At 42.2% G+C, this 26882-nt stretch overlaps 1 protein-coding gene across 2 annotated transcripts in view; it reads left to right on the top strand.

The window, feature by feature from the left end:
• Positions 1–274: 274 nt before the first annotated feature.
• The window catches only part of LOC124554036 (TD and POZ domain-containing protein 1-like), a 55987-nt gene continuing 29379 nt past the window's right edge, over positions 275–26882 (top strand). Inside the window, exon 1 of one of the 2 annotated variants that reach the window (XM_047128071.1) lies at positions 275–522. The gene's annotated coding sequence lies outside the window, so the exon portion shown is untranslated. Of the gene's footprint in view, positions 523–13861; positions 13981–26882 lie in introns of those variants that run through there. The other variant, XM_047128072.1, reaches the window with a different exon arrangement.

The following is a 26882-nucleotide window of genomic DNA, read 5'->3' as shown; positions in this document are numbered from 1 at the left end:
GGGGATGAGAAGCAATGAGCCGAATTTAGGCCTGGGCAACAGCCATGTGTTGACAATAAACAGTAGTGTAGCGCGTCGGTATCACAAAAACCCTGGTTCCCTTGACTCCGGTGCGGGAATAATTTTCTGCGAGGTAGCCTACTCCAGTGGCCACAGTCGTTTCACAGTGTGCGTAAAATTGGATTACATTACGTTAAAAGTACTTTCACAAACATGTTACTTTTTTCTTTTTTCAATTTATCTGCAGTAACAAAATTAGGGCGACAGCCTTCGTATTACATTCGCATGTTCTGCGCGGGGTCCTGGAAGCGCTGCCCCCTGTGAGGCCCCCGTAGCAGGCTGCAGTTGGTACCTGCCGGCCTCGCAGCCGTTGGCAGCACTGACTGCGTGCCACAGCCCTGCCGCTTCAGGCGTCTGTCGCATTTGTAGCCAGTCGTGTCCTGTGCGACGTTCTGTGTTGGGATTTCGTGCTGCTCTTACTGCACCGAGAATTTCTTCTGCTACACCCACACCCTTAATAAGGTAAGGACGACTGTTTTCATGCGTTCCCGCAGTTTTGAATTATTTTCTTTGTTTTCTTTTGGTTTGTTTTTGCAAAGCCACGGTAACTGTAAGGTCTCATTCAGGTTCACTATGGAGACTATCGCGAGTAAAGCAAACCGCTTTCGGTTATTACACTCTCAGAATATTAGCGAATTTCGTATTACAAATTCTGGTACCGACATTCCTATTAGTTCTGCAGTTTTACGGACTTTAGGCATGAGTGAAAAGCATAGTGTCTCGGACGAGATTTCTCCTCGTATGCGCGCAATTTTTTGAATTTTTTTTCTCGAAATATAGGCTTGTATTTATACACATGTGATCCGTAAAAGGATTATTCTGCGTGTTAGGAATAACACAACAGAATGATGGAACACTGCATGTGCAAGTAGATAAGATGCTATGGCAACTTCCACTATTGAGGAATTAAACAATTACTTTCTGTGACGATACTGCGTAGACCTTGGGACAGTCTGATCCTATTCCTAATGGTTTGAAATCAAACCAAGCTAGACGCATTTTGACAGTTCGATAGCGTAGCACTGAATCCGGTATTTCCCGAAGCAGTCAGCTCCACGAAAGCTGCCGAATTTAGCACAACTAATCTGTTAGCGTCTTTCCCCAAGTCCTGCATTAGCAATCGTCAGCACGTTAAGTCACGCAAATGTGTTTTAGTACAGAACGCTGTTCCATTGAATTTAGATATTTTCACTTTTCTAAAGTAATGTTTTTGGTGACAAGGTAGTCTGTCGGGTAGTCAGTAAGACAGATAATGTTATCGTCCATTTCGTCTTTGTTCTATATGTGTAAGTGCTGAAATGAATGAATTCTTACGTTGACCTAAAATTGATCCTCTTGCTAGAAAAGTTGTCAAAATTCCCGGCGTTAGGGGCTTAGTCTTCACTTCTGTTAATAATCGTGCATCTCCAGGCAGTGACTGTGCCGTACAGTTACCAAAAAAGTAGTCGGTTTTCTGCTAAGCGGGTATCTGGATGCGTGAAGCAGTGCCCCACGTAAAGGACCAGCACTGAAACACTTTGGCAGTAAAACCAGCCATCCTCAGAATCCTTTCTGACAAGTGTTTGTCATTGCTCAGAACGATATCAAAGTACAGAGTATCAGCTACAAATCTCGCTGCAGAACTCGACTATTATACATATTCTTGATGGAACAGTCCATAGCAGTACTTTCGGTTCATAGCGTGCACGTCGAACACTACGAACAGGCAGGTCACCTGTGGACTGTTCCATCAAAAAATAAGTTGGGAGAAACTGAAGGTTCACACACGTGTTCTTGTCAAACCAAACGGGTGCTGCTGAGTAATACTTTATTACGACAAATAAAGAATTATTCAACTGTTGTGGCTTTAAGAACGCATTGTTAAATCTGTAGTTGCCTACAGTATAAAGTGTGTTGCTGTTGCGTAGAGAAAGGAATACACAGTTTATATCACAGCAAGCGGATCTCTTGACATTAATACGTTGGGAGTAATTTCATCGTCTTTTGTGTAAGTAAATGAAAAATAGCAATGCAGATGGTTGTAGACAAACTTCCACAAAGAAGGGCTGATACGATAGCCACCTCCTCACCTCCCTGAAATATGGGTTGTGTTGACAAATTGGTCTGCATACATACATACATACATTGATCCTTGTTGCATAGAGGATTAATACATTTCGTAATGATGTGGGATGTGTCACTTTAACATAAGTTTTCTTTATACAAAATAGTAAAAATTTTTGTAGGTAATACTTCATGTCTAAAGATTCATCTATTCAGTAGGAGCTGTCATTCAGGAATACTTTTATTTTCTTTTAAATCTTGTTTAGATATCTGCCGGATTTTTAATGCTATTTGGCAAATGACCAAATATTTTTGTGGCAGCATAATTCACACCCTTTTGTGACAAAGTGAGATTTAATCCAGAGTAGTGAAGATCTTCGTTTCTTCTAGTGTTGTAGCTATGCACTTTGCTGTTATTTTTGAACTGGGGTGGGTCATTGACAAATGTCATAAATGAATATATGTACTGCGAAGGTACTGTGAATATCGCGAGTTCGTTAGATAAATGTTCACAAGGTGATCTTCGGTGGGCTCCAGCTGTTAGCCTGATCACACCCCTCTGTGCTATGAATACTTTTCCTCTTAGTGACGAATTGCCGCCAAATATGATACCATGTATAAGCAGCGAATGAAAATAGGCATAGTAGGCTAATTTAATAATGTTCATCACCAATATTTTGCAATAACCGCAGTAGCGTAAGTAGCTCAACCTAATCATTTCAGCAGATCATTAATGTTTCTTCAAATTCAATTTCTCATAAGTGTACACATCCACAAATTTTGAATACCCTGCCCTAGCAACAGACTTGCGTTCATAGCCTATATTTATCAGTGTTGTTATGCCATTTACTGCACAGAATTATATTCACTGTTTTTCCTCAAAATTTAATAAGTGTCCACTTGCAGAGAAGCACTTATTAATTTAGTGAACGACATTATTTACAATTTCCTTGTGTGTGATTACTGTACTTGTATCATTAGCAAAAAGAACTAGCTTTGCATCTTCATGAATATAGTGGCGAGTCATTAATGTATATTAAGACCAATAAGGAAACAGACTGAACTCTGTGGGACACCGTTCTTGATAACTCCCCAGTTAAAGGACTCCGCTGGTTTTCGCAGACTCTTTGTGTTGTTAATTTCAGCCTTCTGATATCTTCCAGTTAAATATGAATTAAACCATTTGTGCAGTGTCCCACTTATGCCACAATACTTAAGCTTGTCTAGAAGAAATTCATGATTCACACCATCAAAAGCCTTTGAGAGGTCACAAAATATTCCAATGGATTAAGTTCGGATATTCAGTGCATTTAATATTCGATCAGTGAAAGCACATATATAGCATCTTCTGTTGAAAAGTCTTTCTGAAAACCAAATTGACATTTAATTAGTACGTCATTTTTACAGATAGGAGATTCTGCTCCTGAATACATGAGTTTTCAAGAATTTTGGATAAAGATGTCAGAACTAAGACTGGGTGGTAGTTGTTAGCATCAGACCTATCCCCCTTTGTTATGCCGTTGTTGAACAACAGCGTATTTCAGTCTATGTGGAAAAATTAATATGTGGCTGAGAATCCTACTTATTTGTTGGAACAAGCTTTCAGTACTCCGTAGCACAGCAAGAGGTGTAGGTTGGTGTGCAATAAGCAGATACGGTTGAGAGACGGACAAGAGAATAAAAGTGAATGCGAAATAAAGGGTGGGGCTACGGGGTTCGTATGTAGCATGTACTTCATCATAAGAGCAAACCAGATGTAAACAAACGCAAGCGCGCTGACTGGTCAGCAGCCGTAGCTCTCTAACCATTGGTGGTGCTCCGCTCTTGGAAGGAGGTCCAACTTAAGTGTTCGATAGCTTATTACTATGTCAGTGTGGAAGAAACTTTCAGAGATTCTGACGTATTAACAGCCATCAACGTCTATCTTAATCGTACTTTACCTACGTAACTTTTATCTTAAAAATTGTGTACAGTCAGTGTCTCTGTAACCAGTACTTGTGCTCTGATTGTCTCGCTGTTCATACGTACCGCGAAAACGGACCACACTGCTTCCTGCTTCGTAGTGAAACAGGCGCGTGGAACACCGTTAATGGCGAGAAACAAGTAGTTAGTGTTCTTCAGAAGATTACAGACAAGAATCAGCTTTCGACTTTTTCGAGTAGGACTATGTATCAGAAATAAGGGAGGTGTGAACTGTATGCGTGGCGTGATAGACACGGTCGTAGACTGACCATCGTGTGTGCCGGCGGGCGGTGGTTCTACGCTCCACGTGGTGCGTGATTTTCTTTGTTCGGTTTGAATACCTAAAGCATATAAATATGAAACTCATCACATCTACATATACATCTATATGGTTACTCCGCAATTCACATTTAAGTGCCTGGCAGAGGATTCATCGACCCATTTTCATACTACTCTACCATTCCGCCCCGAATGGCGCGTGGGAAAAAGGAACATCTATATCTTTCCGTTCGGGCTCTGATTTCTCTTATTTTATTATCATGATCATTTCTTCCTACGTAGTTGGGTGTCGACAAAATATTTAAACATTTGGGAGAGAAAGTTGGAGATTGAAATTTCGTAAATAGATCTCTCCTCAATGAAGACTGCCTTTGATTCAGTGACTCTCAGCCCAACTCGCGTCTCATATCAGTTACACTCTCACCCCTATTTCGCGATAACACGAAATGAGCTGCCCTTCCTTGAACTTTTTCGATGTCCTCCGTCAATCCTACCTGGTAAGGATCCCATACCGCGCAGCAATATTCCAGCAGAGGATGGACAAGTGTGATGTAGGCTGTCTCTTTAGTGTTCTGCCAACAAAGCGCAGTCTTTGTTTCGCCTTTTCCACAATATTATCTATGAGGTCATTCCAATTTAAGTTGCTCGTAATTGTGAGTCCTATGTATTTAGTCGAGTTGACAGCCCTAAGATTTGTGCGATTTATCGTATATCCAAAATTACTCGGATTTCTTTTAGTACCCATGTGGATGACCTCGCACTTTTCTTTTGCTTAGTGCCAATTGCCACTTTTCGCACCATACAGAAATTCTCCCTAGGTCATTTTGTAGTTGGAATTGATCGTCTAATGACTTTACTAGACTGTAAATTACAGCGTCATCTGCAAACAATCTAAGGGGACTGCTCAGATATCTCCTAGATCGTGTAGGTAAATCAGGAACAGCAGAGGGCCTATGACACTACCTTGCGAACGCCTTATATCACTTCTGTTCTAGTCGATGATTTACCGTCTATCGCCACGAACTGTGACCTCTCTCGAAGAGGAAATCACGAATCCAATCGCACAACTGAGACGATACTCCATATGCACGCAATTTGATTAATACTCGCTTGTGAGGAACGGTATCAAGCCTTCTGGAAATCTAGGAATGTGGAATCGATCTGACATCCCTTGTCGACAGCACTCATTACTTCATCGGAATAAAGAGCCAGCTGTGTTGCACAAGAACGATATTTTCTGAAGCCGTGTTGGTTATGTATCAATAAGTCATTTTCTTCAAGGTGATTTATAATGTTACAGTACATTGTGTGCTCCAGAATCCTCCTGCAAATTGAGGTCAGTGATATGGGTTGGTAATTAAATGGATTACTTCTATTTCATTTCTTGAATATTGGTGTGACGTGTGCTGCTTTCCAGTCTTCAGGAACAGACCTTTCGTCAAGTGAGCAGTTGTATGTGATTGCCAAGAAAGGCGGTATTGTATCTGCATACTCTGAAAGGAACCTGATTGGTATACCATCTGGACCGGAAGAATTGCCTTTCTTAAGTGATTTGAGTTGTGTCGCAACACCTAAGATACCTACTTTTATGCCACTCATGCTAACAGCTGCTGTGGTTTTTCAGTGGCACCATCGTCGGTAACTTCTCCATCGCTATCGCGCAGTGACGGTGTTGACTGTTTTCTGCCACTGGTGTACTTTACACACGACCAGAATCTCTTTGGGTTTTCTACCATATTTTGAGACAATATTTCATTGTGGAAACTATTAAAAGCATCTCGCATAGACGTCCGCACTAAATTTCGAGCTTCCGTGAAACTTAGCCAGTTTTGGGATTTTGCGTTCTTCTGAATTTGGCATGCGTTTTTCGTTGTTTCTGCAACAGTGTCCTGATGTGTTTTGTGTACCGTGATGGATCAGTCCCTCTCTTATTAACTTGGATGGTATGAATCTATTGCTGTCGATACTGTGTTTTTGAATTTGAGCCATATCTGGTCTACACTTACATAATTAGCTTGGGAGGAATGGAGACTCTCTTAGGAAGGCATCAAGCGAATTTTATCTGCTGTTTTAAATAGATATATTTTGCGTTTATTTTTAGTGGTTTTGGTTGATATGGGTTTGAGCCATATATGGCAATTAACTTGTGCATCACCAATTTTAAGAAAAATGCACATGCCGTAGTTTACAATTACGTATCACGCGAAAATTTCTGGTGATCATTGCAAGTATACATTCTTAATTACAGATATATTATAAAAGATTGCAAAAGATGGTTGAAGATAAAACATTACGTGATTAAATTTTTTGGAGAAAAATTAAAAAGTACTGTTTGAATATGCCCATTGTTTTGTAGGACAGATGTGGTATCACATGAGCCAGAGTGATAAATGTCGCAGAAAGATGGAAGACAATTTTGATGGCGTCGAGCACGCTGTACAAATGGATTATTTTTAGAGTTGTGGTCGTAACACTGCAGTCTGAACCCGACAGAATTGATATGGAGCAGAGTTAAGGGATTTGTCGCGAGGAATAACAAGACACTACGCTGTCAAACGTACTGCAACTAATGCGCGAAGCTTTGTGACGCGCCACTGCCTAACGATGGCGAACTGCAGAACAGCACGTCACGACAGAGGAGGAGGAGGAGGAAATGTGGACATTTGCACACCACGAAACTCTGTGATACATTTTAGGGTACATAGGTATTGCGAAACGGAGACGTCCTTCGCAACTGTGCAGTCCAGGCATGCAGTAAGAGCATTGGACAGTCTCCAGTACTTGGAGCTGGAAGAACGGTTCTGCTCGCTTGGTCGGCTGTGTTCCTGTGAAGACAAAAAAGGAAATGGCGGAAGACCAGACTTCATGTGGGCCGTCAAGACTGGTTAAAAAAAAAGAAACTTATCACACTGTTACCCCGTGAGTTGACGACATTTGCCCGTGACCGTTATAATTGTTTATGCATCAAAAAAAGTAATCATTTGTCATTGCCGCTACTGGATATGAGGCCCTAAATTCCGTATTATGAAACAGCACCGTTTCAAGGCAACGGTATATGGAAGATTTGTAAAAACGTCACTTTCTTTCCGATGTTTTATAATCAGACGTCATGTAAGGAAGTATCGGCTGCTAAATCCTTCATTACATTCAGTTTAAGGTGCGGGGGCTGATCTTCCAGCGGTTGATTGTGAGGCAGCGATTGTAAGCGTTGAGTTACAGAGCAGAGGGTAGCTATGGAGGTGACTTCGCGTCCTACCATCTCACCTTCACGTTTGTAAAGGTTCTGGGACTTCTTTATTACGTTAATTGCAGTTAGTTTTTAAATATTCGATATTGTGTACATATAGTAGTTCCCTTTCTCTGGAGGTGTGCGTATCATTTCTGGGTTGTCATTGTCAATTTACAAATCTACGTATTAAGTGTGAAACTCGCAAATGGTAATAAATATTCACACGTTTATCATCTGGCAAAGCAAATTGCCATTCAAAATAAAAAGCATAGAACTGACTGACACATTTGCAACAGAATAAAAAGGTGGCGTAGTCTCAGCTATACATAAAATGTAGCCGTATGTGAAGTGTACAAAAGACAATTTACGGGCTAGTTTTTCTAGGCCACTTCTTTCCCAGACAAAAATCTCCCATTAAAGTACCTCTTCAACCACTTATATTACGCTTTTCTTCATTTTATTATACCAAATGCTGCAGATAGTGACGTGTTTTCGAGAGATGCTAGCTGTGTTGTTTCGAAACGGCTTTACTTACTGGACGCAAGGTGAGTGAGCTGATGGTTTACCTCACTTGTTAGAATGGCTGCCCCCCCCTTTTTTTTCTGACTCCAGCTCTACACGTCAGTTTTCAGATTTTTTTTAAAAAAGTAACTTTTCTTGAGAAACGTTAATAAGCGGGTTATTGGATTCTGTGCTGGCTGGCTTAAGATTCTTTTTGCTTGTAAGTCAGTAAGTGGTCTCACTTTTGATGTTAACGAAGGCGTATTAGCAAAAGCAGTTGGCACAACTTTTTCAGTATGTTTCAGAGCTAATTCTTGCCAACGTTTTAATCCCTCACTTATCCACAGCCTGGTCCACATGAATGCAAAACTTCTGGCGTCAGAATGACGTCACGTTTTCAGAAACTCCTGAGAACTGTAGGTTGCCCTTAACACAGCTGCAAGATCACACCACATCGCTATGTCTGCGGAAGACGAAATATTAATACTAACCTCATAGTTTTTTCAGATGATCCTGTTATCTATGATGTATTGTCTGAAAGAAGCTGCATATTCACTCAGATGTTGATAAGATTTCAAAGCGGTTGAAAGACTGCAACTTGATTTAAATGTTCATAAATGTAAAACTGTGCCTCCAGAAAATTAAAAATAGTACTCTAAGACTATATCATGGAGTCACTGTTGGAATCGGCAGACACATAAAAAGTATCTGGTATGAAATGGAATTTATGGGTAAAGCAGGTGACAGACTTCAGTTTACTGGTAGAATACTGGTGGAGAGCAGTCAGCCTACAAAGGACTTTGCTTACAAATCACTCGTACCATCGGTTCTAGAATATTGCTCAAGTGTGTGGGACCAGTACCAAATACGACTAACAAGGGATACTGAACATATACAGAGAAGGGCAGCACGAATTGTCATGGATTTGTTTGACGCGTAGGAGTGTAACGGAAGTACGCAAGGAACTGAACTTCCAGACTGTTTAAAGACACACCCAGACTATCCCAAGGAAGTCTATTAACAAAGTTTCAAGGACCGGCTTTAGATGGTGATGCTACGAATATACTTACAACCCTCTACGTACCGCTCACATAGGGATCGTGAGGATAAGATTACAATAAGTACTAAGCGTACAAACGCATTCAGTCATTCTTCCCGCGCTCCATACGTGAATGTAACAGGAACAAACCCTGACAACTGGTACTGTGGGACGTACTCTCTGCCACGGTCGTTTGCAGAGCATATAGACGTAGATGCAGATGCAAATGTAGAAGATGCTGTTTAGCATCGAATTATCACAGCGTCTTCCGTAGTTTCGGGCAATTCTCGTTGTCATTTTCTTTTTTCATCGCAGTGTATCTTAATTTTCGTTTCATCACAGGCACAGGAATTCTGCTGTAGATTTCTTCTGCACTTTCTCGACCTGGCCTATTCATCCACAGTTGTTCCTACGTGTACTTCGGTCGATTCCAAGTTGAGCTCCCATTTTCTCTTTCAAAATTACCTAATGTTGTTCTCATTTCAGCTCGCAAGTACTGTGGATTCCTATAAAATGTTAAAGATTCCAGTTTAAGTGGACTGCCTGTAGGTATTTGTTATGATTTGCCTAAGGCTTCTGTGCATGTACTGTATTTGCAACATCGAGCGTTTCCTTACCTGTACTTTCCAGTTCCAAAACTCCTGCTGTTTATTCGCTCCCAAGTGTCTCGATAATGTCCGTACTTGGCTTACATACAGGATGGCGCACGAAATGTGTTACCATTTTGTTTTTGAATATAAACTTTATTGTCAATACAATCGGAAAGGAACATATACTACAATGAGGAGCCGTCCATGGAGATTTGTTCTAAATGAGCACATGCTCAATATGTCTGCCATTGGGGGGCCAATTTTGTCCGTGATTGAAGCGAGCTGGAAACCTGAGTGAAATGATCCGCACGTCGAAATGCCCGTGTAAAAACTCCAATAGTCCAGACCTCAATCCATGTGACTCTTTTCTTTGGGGGTTCCTAAAGAAAAAAATTTCCCCGAAACGTCCACTTGATTTAATGGAGCTCAGAAGACTTATTCTTCAAGCTTGCAGTGAAATTACGGAAGACATGTGCCGTAGGGTAATCACTAACTTCAGTATTCGTTTGAAGGAAGGTCGGAAACGAAATGGTGGACATATTGAGTATGCGCTGAGTTAGAACAAATCTCCATGGACGACTCTTGATTATAGTATATGTTCCTTTCAGATCGTATTGACAGTAAAGTTCATATTCAAAAACAAAATGGTAACACATTTCGTGCGCCACCCTGTACGTTGCCAGTGAACATGGGCATTTGTTTTAGTAGATTAAAGAATTCCCTATGATCACAATCAGTCACATCCCCCATGCTCCTGTTCTAGCCACCTGGCAACCAGCCTTTCCCGCTCACTCTTTTCTGTTCGCCTTCTATCCCATTTAACCGGTTTCCTACCTCTCCAAGTGCCGCGAGGTTTGAGGCGCCGTGTCACGGATTGCGCGGCCCCTCCCGCCGGAGGTTCGAGTCCCCCCACGGGCTTGGGTGTGTGTGTGTGTGTGTGTGTGTGTGTGTGTGTGTGTGTGTGTGTGTGTGTGTGTGTTGTTCTTTGCATAAGTTAGTTTACATTAGTTTAAGTAGTGTGTAAGTCTAGAGACCGATGACCTAGTAGCTTCTTCAAATTGCGCAGTGTCGTCCTTCATTTTGATTGCTAAGTTCTGAACGTTTCTTCCATATCATCAATTTCTGAGCTCAGTGATTCTACTGTAGTCGTTAAGGTGCCATATTCGGTAACTAAATCTCAGTTTAGCTCCTCCTGTGACGCCAGCAAGTGTGCCTTCAACTCTTCGCTGTGTGCTTATTCTTTTTATCAGCGTGGCCAAATTGGCCAGTCATGTTCTGCTCAGAGCTACATGCTCTGCTGCCCTCTGTTCACTTATCGTTGCTTCAGCCTCGCTCGCACTCACACTTAGTAAATTGTGCACTCGACCTGAAACACTGCTAGCTGTGAGTGGAACAGGCTGTGCACATCTTTTAAATCTAAACATCTCCGCTGCACCACTGAAGTCTGGCTCACTCATTTGCCTCGCATCGGAGGAACCTACTGTTTCATTTTGCACATTTTCGTCGCTAAAAGTGGGGAGAATATGTCCCTACACTTCTCTGTACCTTCGAAGTCTCTTTTCTGGGCATTTCGTCTACTCACCACCTTTTTTCTTTTCTCCTCGTACTGTTTTTGGAGCGACTACACATAATTATTTTCGAATAACACAAATGAAAATCTTATACAGAAAAAACACTATCTGAAACAGATTCACTTAAATAACATGCTAAATTTTTACTAAGTTCATCACACTGGCTAAACAAGAGTATTCATCACAAGCAACCTAATAGAATGACCATGAGCTTCACACGCAATTCCCAGCGCAAAATTATCGTCACACGAGCATTAATTACATTTAAAAAACTCCCCAATAAAAAGGATTACGACGAAAAGCTCCCAAAGTACCGTAAACACACTTCACACAAAATTCAAAACAGACATCAAAGACGACACTTTCATAAAGCAAGCAACAACGCTGATCAACCACAATGAAGTAATTGTGAGAGATCTGTAGAAAATAAAATTTACGTGTTAGTACACCCTAACAATGTCACAGCATCAACATAAGATCCCTGGGGTGACCGAAATCCTGTGCAAAAGGGTCTCGCCATTATGAAGGCTACCTGTTCTCCGCAAAATTCAGATTTAATGGCAAAGTCGGTGTTCCGAATGAAACCTGTTCCTGACTTCAAATACCAACAGACACCAGGCAAACAGAGGTTATTTTCGTTTCATTGAGCACACACCAGACACACAAACTTAGATTTGGCTGAAATTCGTTCATGTACTGGAAAAATAGCAGAGAAAACCACCACCTGTCAGGCTGTTGTATGAGCTAAGGAATGAAATATCCTCGTACTGGATACACAAGGCAACATATTACAATTTTATTGATTAATCGCTATTAAGGGAAGATAAGAACTGAAAGATTTTAAGGAGCTTGACTAGGAAGCAGAGTGGTTCTATGACGTGGTACGTAAAGAGCCACTCGACATTTATGTCTGAATTAAAACACACGAAAATATTAAATGGTGCTTAAACTTCTACATACGGTACGTGTCTCTCGAATGCAGCCTCCAAATGCGGAACCCAATCTGCTAAATATGGGGTAGGATTTACTTGATGCAGACACTGACCATCCATACATTATATAGTTTTGAAGAATGTTTGCTTGTTCTGCTTTTAAGTACACTGGGACAGAGAGCAACTACTTTCGACAGTCAACTTCTGAGGACAAAGGCCCATTGCAAGAATTCACTATAAATCCAATAATTAGACAGTAGTTACCGAATAAGAACACCTCTACTCTGTACTTGTCAAAGAATTTTATGCTCGGTGTTGGCCTCTAATATGAGACACACTAACACCTGTGGGAATGAAGTGGTTCTGGTACTACAGATTCCACCCTCCAAAGGGAACTCACAATTGAAAATATTCTTTCCACGACAATATTTGTCTGGTATAACAGGAGCAAATCTCACAAGCGTGTCTATATTTTTACATGAAATACCTGTACTTTTAAGTGTATTGAATACATCGCATAGTCTCTCATCTGTTTCCAAATTAGCTTTTTCCAATTCAAGTTTCTGGGATACAATGCTGTTCACGCATCCTTCTCGTCTGAAATGTTGCACATGAGTCTACTACCTTAAGAATTATCAGAAAATTTAGTTCAGCCCAAGAAACAGTATTTTTTTTTTGGTATTATCCAATGAAATGATTTCAGAGGTTGAAGTGGAGAACTCTACTTTTCCAAACAAGTCACAAAAGTGTCGAAGTGTCTTAGAATTGGTAAAAGGCTCGTATTTTGACCGAGTGTAAGTACCTTCCTTTTCCAAGTTAATTAAAATGGTATTGATTATTTCTTGAAGCAAGCGGAAACCGTGGTTATTTCCAACTTTTGGATTGAATTTAAAAACATTTTCAATGGGCATTGTGTGAAATGAAGCCAAAGAAGTGACTGTTGGTTTCCGAAAATTTGTTTCAGCAACGTGGGACACCTATTCTGAGATAGAAAAAAAGATTTCAAAGGTTCAATAACTTTCGTAACTCCTGGCAACAATGACAACCATCTAGTTTTAATACTACCTAGAACTTTCCCATATCCATTATCAACGAAATCACAGAATGATTTCAGTTGGTCCACACGTTGAGGGTAAATGTGTGTCGTGCTCAGTGTAACTTGTTTTAAGTTAAAGTAGTACGTGAGCCCAGGCACCGATGACCTCAGCATTGATATCCCTGTAACCTTCTTTAACGAAAACTTGTCACACTCGTCCGTCGTTTCTGGAGAAGCTAATGAGCGATACGAATTGCGAAGCTCGCGCGTAAGTCACTGGCACTCAGCACGATGATGGAAGATGTTGTGTTGACACCTCTCCTCATCCCGTGACCAAAATGCAGCGTCTTTGTTCCATCTTTGCGTTCACCAAAAACGGTACTGGGGAATCGGTTTACGAAATCCGGTTTTTGGAGCGCCAGGCGAAGGGGGGGGGGGGGGGGTGTTGCCAGCTGTATAGCACGGTTCGAGGTAACTGACTGTGGCGTGGATGGGACGCAGGCGGTCCGGCAGTGCCGACACAGACGTAGACGCCTTGCTGCAGCCGTTCCCTCGCCTGCCGCGCGAGCTGGCAACGCCGCCCCGTGACGTCAGCGCTGGGGGGGGGGGGGGGGCAGCCGGCTGTCTGTGCGGTCCAGTTGTGACGCAGCAGCCTGGAGGGAAGCAGCGTGCGACGTTGTCCTGCCTGCCCAGACAGAGCTCGTGTATCTTGTATCTCCACGGGAATACCTCAGAAAGGTAAGGCAGGAATTTATGGGAGCGGCGGATGTTCTGCACGCTTTTGTGTGGTTTTTGTCGCGTAACTCACTTACTGGTCTTGTCTAATACTTTGTCTTACTTTGAAAAATTACGACCGCTACGAACAAAGGGGGTGGCTAACAGTGTGTTAAATTACCGTTTTAAGTGTTCAGTGATTTATTGGTCGTTACTTATGGCCTTGCTCCAGTCTATGAAAACTTGACCGAGAATAACGTGGAACGAATGGAAAATAACGCCACATTCAGTCGGCTAGTGTTTCGATGTGCCAGTGTAGATTTCCACGGAATTCACGTACAACAGGCATTTAAAATGAAAACCTCGCGTTCTTAAGTTCGCAGGACGCAATTTTACGAAAACCATCAAACGCAGAACTTTTTGGAGTAAGCGAGTTTTAGTGCGACAAGGCGTGTAGCGGTTTGCAGGCGTGGCAGAAATTTATTTTTTAATGTTTCGCGTAATGTGGCCGAATTCAGACATCTGAAATGTTGTCAAGATGTACTCATTCAGAGGTATAATCTTAAATTGCGGTCGTCACACAGTAAGAGAAGTACCGCAGTTGGAAACATTGCGCGTCGCGAGGTAACGTGACTAAGGGCGCCGAAATACGCGAACGTTAGTCAGAAAGTATTTCAGAATGAGGGCAGTTACCGACTTCCAAGAAACTGCTCGCAAGACTACGAAAACGGGAGAGATTTTTCCGCTACCCCCCCCCCCCCCCCTACCCCGGCCACGTTGTCGCTGTTCATGGAGTCAACTTAGACATCAGACGTATCGTTGTAGTTTGTCGGTACCTAGCTATTCGCGACGCAGTTTGCAGACAGTATCCCCACACCCCGTAGGGTATCTGCAAAAATTACATCGTCGTACGGCCCACACATCAGTAGACATGACGTGTCAAAAATTTAGACGCGCGATAGACGGGCTTTTCTTTAAAAAGGAGCGCAAATTAGCCAGATTGTATTCACCCAGTATTTCAGAATGAGCACTTGCTTCCGAACACACGTTAAGAACAATTTAAAACCGTTTGTAAACTTTCTCGCTTAGATGCTTGACGTCACATGTTACTCATCTGCAAAATAATCAGACGTAGGAAGCTGTCTCGTGCGCGAGCGTTGCGGATCCTGAAATCCATTCGCGAATCACAACTCGTGGCGTCACGCCGACACGCTTGTGGCGAGGAGACGCAGCACTCGCGTTCATTTCCGTATTTTCACAATGTTCTGGAATTAAGGTTATGGTCAACGAGCAATCTGTAGCTTTCCCCAACACCCTCATTACACAGAGGCGACCATTTGCGTAGTAGTTGGCGAATTCTTGAGAATTTATCGTAATGTTTGTGCTTCACGAAATAAACATTTCGTATTTTTTATCGCTCTGTCACGTCTCCTCGTTTGTGATTTGCTGATGAAACTTTTTTTAGCACTCTACAACGCTGCATCGCTTTGTTTGGCTGTTCTCCTGTTACTATTTGTCTGATGAGAGCCCGGTGTGTCGACAAAGCAACGCGTCAGCCATCTGTGAGGCGCGCCGTGTTTTGTGCGGCCTGCGCTTCAGTCGTGTATTATGTGAGGGAGGAATGAATGTCGGTGATTCTGACGCCGTCACTTACCAGCTTCTTTATTTGACGTTGAAATGACACGATTAAAGTGCAGTGTAGATTTCTATGTGCAGCCTGTAACGGCGGCAGAATCTAGATTTAATTTGTGCCATTTCCAGTGCAACAATTGCGAGAGTCGAGGTAGATTTGTTCTCAGTTTCCGTCAGAGGGCTGAATCACGTCAAAATTATAACATTTGTGGGGGCATTTGGTAATTATGTTTGACAGAAACCTACAGTAAACATTATTTCGTTTAGCCAGATACTGTTACAGAAGCCTTACCCGTTATTGATGGTAAGTCACAGTTTCGGAATCGTGGGAGGCCACTGACGTCGCATTTACCGACACTTGGGCATGACAAAGTACAGAAGACGACCCGTCTTGAAGAGTTCAAAAATGGCATGTGTCAGTTAGACTGCACATCGTCGTAAAACGCATATTTGAATACCAAAACCATAAAATTGACAATTTTATCTTCGGAAACAGGTAGATCAACACGACGACTGTTCAGTGTGCTCCCCTCATCCACTGCCAGCAAAGAACGCGTGACGTCACGGAAAAGTGACTGTCGTCACACGTGAGGGACACGATGATTTGATAAAAGTTGCGCGATTTTATGTATAATAAGTAACCCGGAATCGGTGCTGTAAATGCCCTTCACTTTCGTGACGTGGAACTATGTGTGGTGTTTTTCGTATTTATACTCGCCTATCACAAAATGTACAACGCAATTCATGCACGCCGTATTAAAGACCTGTTTGAAACGTGTCGTGTGTAGCGAGATAAGATTTGCTGAATTGTAGAAAAGTGTGGCGTTCACGGATGAACAGTAGCGGCAGCCAAAAGTTTCCTAAAAAGGCCTCCATTTAATCGCGATTGTGTGGAATCAGCTCTTTAGGTCACACATAGATATCCAATAATAAGGGAGTAAGGTCACTCGTGGCTTAGGAATGTGTACAGTGTTTCCGGGTGATTTTAATTCATTAGGTGTTCCGTCCACCAGTAAAATATGTGATAGTTGCATAAAATTTCACACTGTGGTGTCTCACATGATACTTGGACCGGCAGTAAACGTGACTCAACGTGGAGACGGTGGCGACGTGTCGCCCTGACACCTGGCTGAGGGTAGCCTGCGTGCAGGAGGAACCGTGCTGTGCCGGTGTGCGGACATTCGCCACGATTTTAGCTGCTCCGAAGGGTTGGGTCCCTTGTCTCCCCCTCCCCCTCCCCCCCCTCACCCGCCGCGTAGTAAAGCTACTTACTGAGCCTTTCCGCTGGTTTACTTAACATAGGACCAGAATCTCTTTGGATTTTCCGCCACATGTATGGGGTATCAGTTCCGTCTCTTATTAATTTATTTGGTACGAATCTCTCGAGTGCTGTTGATAACATTTCTTTGACCTTTAAGCCTCATATGGCCTTCACTTACATGGTTTGGAAGGATTGGGGAGTGTCTCTTAGAAAGAAGTCTACCGAATTTTTAGCAGCTTTTATAAATAGATATATTTCGCCTTTAGTTTTGGTGAATTTCTTTTTTACGGAATTGATCCTCGCTATGACTGTGTGTTCAGTAACCCTCTATCCGTCGTGATGCTCGTGATTATTTGTGGCGAAGAGGTCAAGTGTGTTTCCGTAACCATTTACAATTTGCACGGCCTCGTGCACTAATTCTTAAAAATTTTTTTAAAAAAGCATTTAGAACAATTACGCAAGTTGTTTTCTATCTACAATAGGGTGTGAAAATGTATTTTTCTCAACATACGGAAGGTAGATTGAAGTCACTGCCAACTATAACTGTATGAGTAGGGTACCTGTTTGTAATGAGGCTCAAGTTTTCTTTCAACTGTCCAGCAACTGTTTCGTCTGATACCGGGGGTCGGCAAAAGGAGCCAGTTATTAATTTATTCAGCTTGTCGAATATAACCTCTGCCCACACTGTCACAGGAACTATCTGCTTCAATGTCACTTATGAGTTGGAACACACATTACATTATTTTTCCTTACGTTGTGCTTCTTGTTTCTGTTCTAGTGTAGATCATTACAATTACGGTTTTTCCCTCCAAAACCTAGCATGTTTTCTCTGTGACTCTGTAAATACCAGAGCTAAACAATGTAGAACAACGTACGTTACAAGCATAGCATTCTGTATTACCACAGTTCCTTATCTCTAACATTTTAAAATTGTACGTAGACTTTAGATGACACGTCAATCATAGAAGTTCTTATCTCTATTTAGTAGCGTATTTTCAGTCATGTTTTGAACATTGTCCCGCTACACTTTATTAACTAATGTTTCGCCGCAAGAGATACCGGATTTTAGAGAGTAAATTAATATGGAGTATGTCGTTCTTCTTTTCAAACGTTCACTTACCCAATTCTTCTTCCCTTATTGTCTTTTGGGCATGCAGTTGTAGTAATTAAAGTAGGCACATTGCAGTGATCAAAACGAAATGATTAGCGTACATTCGCACTCTTTTACATCTTTCCGTTCTTGTTGTTCCCATGGCAATACTGTTTCTATCTCAATAAGTAAGCGTGAAAAGAAGCTACCGTACAGACAAAAAAAATGGTTCAAATGGCTCTGAGCACTATGGGACTTAACATTTGTGGTCATCAGTCCACTAGAACTTAGAACTAATTAAACCTAACTAACCTAAGGACATCCATAGCCGAGGCAGGATTCGAACCTGCGACCGTAGCAGTCACGCGGTTCCAGACTGGAGCGCCTTTAACGGATAACAAGGCCGCCCAGCAGTGTTAGTGACGTCACACTAAGCGGCCCACAGCCGACGCAGCAGTCCACGGACTCCTCCGTACAGACGCGCCTGATGCTAACGATCTTCTGTCCGTCATACAGAAAGGAGCGAACTATAACTCGAACCAAAGACCGAATTATATATATTCTTGTAAACAGCATAAAGGTTCATAACGAAATACCGATTACATGTACGGGCAGGAATAAGTTTAATCGATTGAGGAACTTTGCCACTATTTTATAATTGTCAGAACACTATTTAGCTTTAAAACTCGCATACAGGTGGTGACAAATGCCAACTGACAGCAGGACATAACATTTTCAAGCTATTACATTGAAAGTAAATTATCTTAAACACTGTCATACATAGCAAAACCCTCACAACTTTCGTTTACAATAAGGTAACAAGAGTTCGCTTTATCTCATAAAACACATGACTATTGTGAATTTACTCATATGTTCATGGTGACAGCTCTTTTCAAGAATTTTTACAAGTGTATCCCCAGTAATAAAGAATGGAAACAAAAGATAGATATCAAATATTCTCCTTTTAACATAGACATCACAGAATCTTGTGTTCAGTCTTGCACTGTGATACTAAGGGACTGCTCTTTCCTTTAAGAAAAGCCTGACAATTTGAAGTTCGCTCTGCTATTGAAGATACAATTCTTGAAACAATATTAAAAATGTTATGAAAGGTAAGGAAATGAAAAACAACCAAGTGCATTACATGTAAGAATGTGAGCAAAAGGCTGAGGCTCTCTTTACTTACCATTTTCAATCTCTCTACAGCTTTTCTACGTAGAAATCACCAACTGCAAGTCTCATTATTGCTGTCTGTTACTAACAAAATGCTTTTCTATTTAGAAAACCTGACAATTTGATGTTCATTCTGGTCCTGAAAATAAACACTTTTCAGAGGAGTTCTAGAACCTATTCCTGCCCGTACATGTAATCGGTATTTCGTTATGAACCTTTATGCTGTTTACAAGAATATATATAATTTGGTCTTTGGTTCGAATTACAGTTCGCTCCTTTCTGTATGACGGACAGAAGATGGTTAGCATCAGGCGCGTCTGTACGGAGGTGTCCGTGGATTGCTGCGTCGGCTGTGGGCCGCTTAGTGTGACGTCACTAACACTGCTGGATGGCCTTGTAATCCCGGGGGTGTCGCTTTAACCGCACGGCCACACCGGCCGGCCCGTACAGATAGAGGGATCTGTATTTATACTTGGCACAACTAATCACATACTGACTTAGTCGTCGGTATTGCTTTCGTTTCCCAAATGTTATAAATGTTTCGATTTCGGAGAAGCAGGTCTGTATTTCCCCCTTACGTACTGGTTGCATCGAGTAAGACGTGAAGACGCCGGTTTGAAAGCGGACAGAAGTAGTATGAGGAAGGGCGCCCCTAACCTGAGGGATCGCTAGTCAAGCTGCCTGGCGAAGGGGCAAGTGTGGCAAATGTCCGGCGTGGCAAATGTCCGTCATTCGCTGTACCACTGTGTGCTTGTAGTCTGAAGTTGAGCCACTCACAGAGGTCCATCGTGGGCTGTAACTGGTGTATGGCGGCGAAACCTGGTATGCTAATGCGCCCTTGCGGAACCGATTTACACTGGAAAGAAATGTTCCCATATCTAATGCATTGGGAACGGAATGTGGACAGGAAGGGACAAACAAGTGAGAAAGGCAGAATGTCGATATTGTTAACCGCCACTTGCAGAACTTGTTCAGTATGAGCACCGGAGACTTCCGCGAGGTGTTGCACAGTGACAGATTCGCACCTGCTAACCAACATTGGAATTGATTTCCTCCGGCGCAAACTGGTTTCTCGTTAACGCAATAGCATGTCTACAGTGTTTCGCTGCCTTACCATACTCACAGACCACAGTGGACTTGGGTCAGTAGCTGCATTTTACTTATGAGCAGCCGGTACTTCAGTGTGTCAGATGAAGAAATAAAAACGGTTCGCGAAAATTTCGCTGTCGCCTTGGTGGTCCATTTGGTGATACACCATTCAGTAGTTAATCAGTTAAAAAAATCTGCAGTTTTCTCAGACTTCCGTCGTGTGTTTAACTTTTCTCAAAGCATCAAGGCTCTGCAAGTACCCGTATTTCCAGTACAGGCGGCTGCCTAAACTGGAGCAGCTCGCAGCTGCTGATAGCGGCCGTCGGGATTGACCTGTGGCGTAATGGTGTGCTGCGTGACGTCACACACACTCACGGATACAGCAGAACGCGTGGCTGCTATATTATTTTCTGTAAAGTGTTGTTGTGGAATAGTGATCCGTTGCATAGCCAGAGTTGTGGTACAGGTTGTCAGGTTACAGTATGGTTGTCAGTCAGCGGAGCCAAAGAAATGGAATGTTACAGTAACAATTTTTGTGTGGCACGTATTTCACGCATGTTAGCTTTCGAAGAGTGTTGTATGTCCGTTTTGGTGACGCACAGTTGGAATCGGCAGGTTCAGTGCTGGGCGCCGCTTGCCCCGTGGTGTGGGGGCAGGTCAGGTCCACAGCTGTGCAGCCGGCCGGCCAGCCGACACGTGAGCACGGCGCCCCGCGGCAGCCAACACTCTCCGGACGGGCGCAGACCGCGCTCTCTCCCGTCCACGGTGTTTTTTGTCTGTCTTTTGTACTGCGTCTCACTGTTACGTTCCTGTGTCTCGCGCCCTTTCAAATTTTCGCAAGCCCATTGGCCGAGTGGTCTAAACAGAAACAAAATGGCTTTGAAGATCATCGTGCATACATACCTGTGGCGCGAGTTCTCGGTAACATCCATTATGGCCTCTACTTTGTGTAGTCAGTGATGGAGTGGCCTTCTGCTAATATTTCAAGTTCATTTGAGTCAGCCACAGTGCAATGAAACCCTATTTTAATCGCTAGATTTTCGAAAATAAACATTAAGAGAAACAGGGCTGTAGTAGAATTATAAACATTATAACTTCAATATAGGAGCCAACCGCAATTACGACACACACACACAGTTTAATTACACAAACCCGTGACCAGTTTCAGATTTTCAAGCATCCACTAAGTGCTTTTGCAAGCTGATCAGTACTTGCGTTAACCGCCTACGGCCAATGCAGCGATGCGAAATTTCGTCGTTTAGGTAGCAACAAACATCGATGCTCCCTGAAGGAATGAGTAGTCGAAACAACCACAGCTGCAACATATCAAGATAAGATGTACCCGCCACAGTTGTCTCACAGTATTAAAACGGCCCATTCAGCTTCGCCTGTCACACGGCACAGGATACATTAACCCTCGGCGAATCTCCTTCATGCGCCGAAATTACCTGAGGTTTTTCAGTACGGCACACTCTCACATTGCGGGGATAAACTTTTTCAGAAAAGTGTTAGTTGCTTTGTCGCTGAATATCAGCGTGGGGGCGAAATGTCCATCCTCAATTGATCCCTGCAATGTGGCGCAAATCTGAAGGCGCCGGCCGTAACTGTCCGCTTTTAATCGTTGTAAGGGATCCAGACGGTACGGTTTGAAGTGTAACCGCCGACGCATTGTCTTCCACACACTTTGCTGCGGTGTTCAGAGTTCGTGGCTTCTGCGTGCTGTTGACTTGTGTGGACTGCGTACAAAAATCTCGTTCAGCCCCCCCACCCCTTACACGGTTTTTTGCAGCTGCCACATTTGGTCAAATACCTCGCATGTTACAACACACGAAAAGTCTTCCCTTGCCTTGTCGGCATTTTGGCAAGGAGCTGAATTCGTAATGGCATGCAATCAAATTCGTACATCTAATACTGCGGAAAAATTCGAATTCTGGAAACGAGTGAATAGTTCATGGTAGCCCTCTGTCTCGCCTTTTACCCGTCGTCCTTAGTTTCTACACCAGTACGATGCTGAGCAGCCCAACTCATGATCTCGATCCCCTTGCTCATTTTACACAAGGCCAAGAAGTCTTTAAATTCTTAGTCAGTCTGGTTGACAACATTGCATTTACGAATTACTTCAATAACGTACGTAATATCTGTACACGTAAATGTGCCTCCAAGAACACGTGCGAAATGTTAACCATCAAAGTACTTCTGTGCCCTTACAATTAATCACTGCTGCGCCTAATTTTAATTCACAGAATCTGGTACTTTCTGAACACGCTTGGTTACACTTCATGTGCTGACTTCAATCCCAGTACATACACTGTGTACGTTAGTGTCGGGAATCTTTCCGTAAGCAATGAAAGATAATGTACGTAAATGAGTATATACCTACTTCTATTGAACCCATATTACTCCTCTGTGGTACACAATTTAATTATGTACGTACATGTAACCGATGCAGTTCCGCGTGTAACTGACGTATACAAAGACGCGGTATCGTTAATACGTCGAGTGTAAGTGTTTGAATTCTAAAATTGGATGTAGAAGTTCGTTATGTGGAGATCCAAGTACGGAAAACAACTGCACAATGGCTTTATTCTCCTTTCAAAATAATGCTGAGAAATTTATACACAAGTGCTAACGCGTAAATACCTAGTGTATGGTGAGCTATCAGTGTTGCTGTTCATTAACTTGTAATTCACGCCCTACCTACCCTTAGTTCATTTATAGTATCACTGAAGCGTCGTTCCTTTCCCTACGTAAAACTGCGATTACAAGTTACAGTAGGTGAAGTAACGCCCTCTCTAAAGCACTGCAGGACTTTCGCTTGTCTCTGAGCTGATACAATGAATTTTCGTTACCACTCACGAATAATTCCGTCTCTCGTTTATTTACGATTAAAATGCTTAATACTTGGGCAAATCTGCTGATAGCAAATATCGCTCTCCTTACTGTTTATCAAAATATGTCCCCGACCTTCCACGCCTTCTTTCTTTCGTCGTGTAAATTTTGCCAACTCCAAGGAAACAAGACGACCGGCAAGTCAGGGATTTTTGTCTCCTTATCTGTCAGTTTCAAACAGCTGTTTCTCTTCTTTTTCTCTTACAGAAATTAGTATTGCGTATTTCTTTATACTTCCCGCGTGTACAAATTATTTCCTCTTTTTTACTTATTTACATAAAATATGCAAATAATCGTTACCACATAGATGGACGTAAAACATGAAAATTATATCTATGGACGGTTAGTCTCTAAATTGGCTAAAAGAGAATTACTACCGTCTTTGTAGCCTCTTTTATGTAGGTGCTTTAAAAATATATTCATTACATGATGAACGGTGCAGTTTTTTATAAACTCACGCAAAGATTTATTAACGTGACTTTACTTGACCGAAATATTTCAGACAGGACTAAAGAAAACGATGGCGTCAACTCTTGACAGTTTTTGTGTAGTGATCCACAGTGAATATCCGCTGACAAACTTTGGGGTCACGTTATTCTGTTTACACTTGTTAATAAATGAAATGGCCATGCTAGTACTCGCAATTATGTAGGAAAATTATATTACAAATCGCCTACTTCCAAAAAGAAATTCATAGCTCAGATCCTCAATAACAGAATTGTGGATGTGGAATTGCATACAAAGAAAGATTACTGAAACCAGAAAGCTTGTTTGTTGTATCTTGAAATATTGATGCACTATTCGAAGTCTTCCTATTATCAAATAGATGATTTTTGGGCACAGGCCACTGATGTCATTGCCAAACAGAGGGCGAAATCGCTGCAAGGCATGCGAAAAAACTGTCAAATTTGTCCAAGGGTGTTATCAGAGGTAACCAACAAGGATGTTCCAATAATACAGGTTTCACACCCACGTTCTGTTGAACGTGTTATTAATAAAACTTCTATAATGTTTTCAACAGCTAAGACCCAGTTACTGTCCAAAGCGCTGAAATTCAATATCGCACCTGCGATTAAAGAACCACACGTGGTAGACAATTTCATAGTAGGCCTTAAATTAGGTTTGGAGTGTACCAAAACGCCAAAGAATGTTCAAACGCGGTTTGGCTAATCGTGTAAAATCTTAGAAAATGAATGATCTGTCGCTCAAAGCATTACGTTATAGAACCGTGAAAAGTATTAATCGTAAACTGGAGAACAATAGCGCCCTAATTACGAAAGCCGATAACGGAAACTCGTTAATTATAGCTTCCAAAGCGGAATACATAGATAAAACAGCCATTTTTCAATCAAAATGGCATTACTTCCATCGAATCAGTCTACTCAAGCGTTACATAAAGAGATAAGAACAGGTTTGCAGAACACTAATAAATTAATAGGAGTGTTTCTAAAGAAATGGCTCCTGAATATGAAACCGAAGCCTCCCAGACTAACGAGTCAATTCAAAGTTCACAAAAACTTCCATCCGATACGTCCTATCGTGGTCAGTGCAAATAGTACGTACCACAAGCTGGCTATCTGTTTACATTACAAAATTAAGAACTTCGCTTTCCAGAAAAATTACTTTCAGAAACTCTGTCGAATGGTAAATAAACTGAATAATGTAATCTGCCATGCCACATCCGAGCTGGCCCGCTTTGAGGTTTCCAGCCTCCGTACCATCGTACCTGTAGATCGGACTTACACTTCCATAAGAAATTATCAGATATTGAAATTGATGAGCTCATGAATCTCCCGCGCCTTGTTTTGAAATACAATTACTTTTCTTTTAAAGACAAAATATACTCACAACCGTACGGGTTAGCATTGGGTAGCCCTCTAGCAGGGATTCTTTCCGATATATTCATGGATACGATAGAATCTCAATTTTTTGTTAGTAATATATAGATGGCGGAGAAAATAAAGTTGTATGCCGAGATACATGGATGATATTCTCTTGGTAATTGACTCATCCCAAGAAGACATAGCTCAGATACTTGTACTGTTCAACGATCTCCACGAGAAAATTTTTGCTCTTGAAAACGAGTCACCCAGTATGACGTTGTAGATCTTAAGTTATCTATAGTCGATGATCACATAGAATGTGACATCTTCATCTCCAGGAAGCATAAGTTTTCTGAGAATGTCATACCTGCCGATTCTGCACACCCGCTGGCGCATAAAATGGCACTTTTTCGTTCTAGTACACATAGAGCGATATCCATTCCCCTATCCGCAGAAGCCTTGGAACACGAACTGGCAACCCTGGAAACAACAGCCCGAAATAATGGTTACGAGCTTGAAATGAAGAGACGGCTCTAAGACAGGAAAGTAGATAATAATGGGACTAAAAGTTCTACGTTAGGTTATCGTGCTGGAAGTCAGTCCCTTCATAGGTAAAGTTTCATATTAAATAGGGCGTCTTCTAAAGAACCAGGGGTTCCAGACAATTTTGCCTACTAACAGTAGGCTGCAGAAGAACCTGATTCACACTTTAAAAAAGCCTAAATTGTCATTATCCGGAGTTTACAAGATTGCATGTGACAATTGTCCGAAATTTTACATCGGCCAAACAGGAAGAGCCTTACTAACGAGATACAAGGAGCCTATACCTCCTAAAGTTGCGGATGGCAATCGTGGTTCGACATTCGCTGAACACGTGGTGCAAACGGCTCACGCACCCAACCCTCCGAATAATACTAAGCTCTTGCATTGCGAAGTTCACGTACTACATGACAAAAAATAACCTTCTTAATGACCAGCTGCAGCTGCGAAACAAAAACTTTTTTGAAGGTGTTCACCCGTTATTCCATCCGCCATAATCGTAGGGAGTAATAAACATGTTTTAGCACTCCCGTTTTGCTGAATAGCTGGGATTATCCGGTATTTCAAACCCGTAGTTATCCCCATGCGGTCAAGTTCGATGTTTAGCTCAAATATGCTAGGTTGGCTTAAAATAGTAAACGCATTGGTCCCTTCAAAATGGTTCAAATGGCTCTGAGCACTATGGGACTTAACTACTGAGGTCATCAGTCCCCTAGAACTTAGAACTACTTAAACCTAACTAACCTAAGGACATCACACACATCCATGCCCGAGGCAGGATTCGAACCTGCGACCGTAGCGGTCACGCGGTTCCAAACTGACGCGCTTAGAACCGCACGGCCACACCGGCCTGGTCCCTTCACTTTTGACGTCCAACAAACTATTACAAATGTTCAGACAGTCGCTATATCTGTGCTCCTTACTGGACAACGTGTACGTCAATTTCGTTAGCCGCACGCGGTTATTCATAAAACTTTAAGTTCAGGAGTACTCGTTGGTACGAGTGTCAACACACACTGTCGCGCATGCGCTCTCGAGGCTGTGGACAGTACCAGTACAACGTCCGTTGCTGCCGTACTGCGGTCGCGGAGTGGGGCCGTGGCTGTTTCCCGGATAAGTTATTACAACGTGGCGACGTGTTTCTCTATTATAGTTTTTAGTTTCTGACGTTTCCCAGTATGGACAAATCGTAGTTCCTTTTATTCTGAAGATGGTTGGGTTGTCCCAACTGAAACCTAGGTAAATCTAGGTAAACATTGCAACTGAGGCTGTTGTTAATTTCAAATTAATATTTATACAGCTGCTGACAGGACCGCGAAATGTTGAAAATGTTATAATAACCTCATCTCCTCTTCATTACTGCTCACACATAAGCAGCTTATTTTCTGGAGTTGGGCTTTATAAGCGTCGTTGGTGGCTGCTCCACGCG

The sequence above is a fragment of the Schistocerca americana genome, chromosome 11 (genome assembly GCF_021461395.2).
Source record: "Schistocerca americana isolate TAMUIC-IGC-003095 chromosome 11, iqSchAmer2.1, whole genome shotgun sequence".
In the NCBI taxonomy this organism is placed as follows: Eukaryota; Metazoa; Arthropoda; class Insecta; order Orthoptera; family Acrididae; genus Schistocerca; species Schistocerca americana.
This window is presented reverse-complemented; position numbering and strand designations above follow the sequence as displayed.